A 937-nucleotide genomic window follows, 5' to 3' on the forward strand; every position below is an offset into this window, starting at 1 on the left:
ACCCCGTGAGTGATCCTTCTTTTTGGGTTGGTTAGCTTCTCCTTCCTGGCCATGGGTTTTTTTTCGTCATGCAACTAGAATATTTTGAAATATCATTTAAATATTTTACTGTAAAATTTTCATTTTCCAGATTACATCAACTTCATTCAGAATAATGCTAATAAATGGGAACTTCTGCTAAAAGGAGCTGCCAGAATCCATATTAATCTTCAACAGATGACGACTTATGCCAGCAAGAAGCCCATCCAAACATGCTGATGACTCTGAACACTGAAATTAATATCGACGAAAGCCTTGGTTCGAAGTACCTTGACTCAAGTCTGGGATCCTCGCCATTTTGAAAAGGCCCATACTATGGCCAGTCTCAGAAAAGTAAAAACTAGCAATTCACCCGAACTCTCAAGCCCTACGAATCACCTGATCTAACATTTGTGATTTCATATATTTAGTTTTTAAATTTACATAGTATCCTTTCTTCTCAAAAGCGACTTGGTGAATCAGAAGACACGAAAGCCTTGGGTGAGTTTTCCATTTTTATATTTTCTTGAAATTGGACAGATTTTTGGGCATGCTCCCCAGGGGACTACGAGAAGCCAGACTGAAAAGAGTTATCTGCTAATTTTGCGCAAGTAGTGATAATCTATAGGTTATGATAATCTTAGCACTTCTTTTAAGTCTTCCTATGCAAATATAACATCGGGTGAAGCGTTTTGAAGCCTCCCAAGACGCACAAAAGCTATGGCCTGAAATGGTTCCTGGGCGAAGTCAGGGTAGTAGACCCTGGGCGTAAGAAACTATTACGGGGAACAACGGCTTTGTTTTGAATGACTTCCGTGCCTCTGTTTGCTGCAAATAAAAACCATATTATAGTATGATCTTACACTGACCTTTTGTTTTAAAAATGGAAAAGGAAAAGATAAGGCCTACTTTGAGAAAG

Source organism: Penaeus monodon, chromosome 28, assembly GCF_015228065.2.
Source record: "Penaeus monodon isolate SGIC_2016 chromosome 28, NSTDA_Pmon_1, whole genome shotgun sequence".
Lineage (NCBI taxonomy): Eukaryota > Metazoa > Arthropoda > Malacostraca > Decapoda > Penaeidae > Penaeus > Penaeus monodon.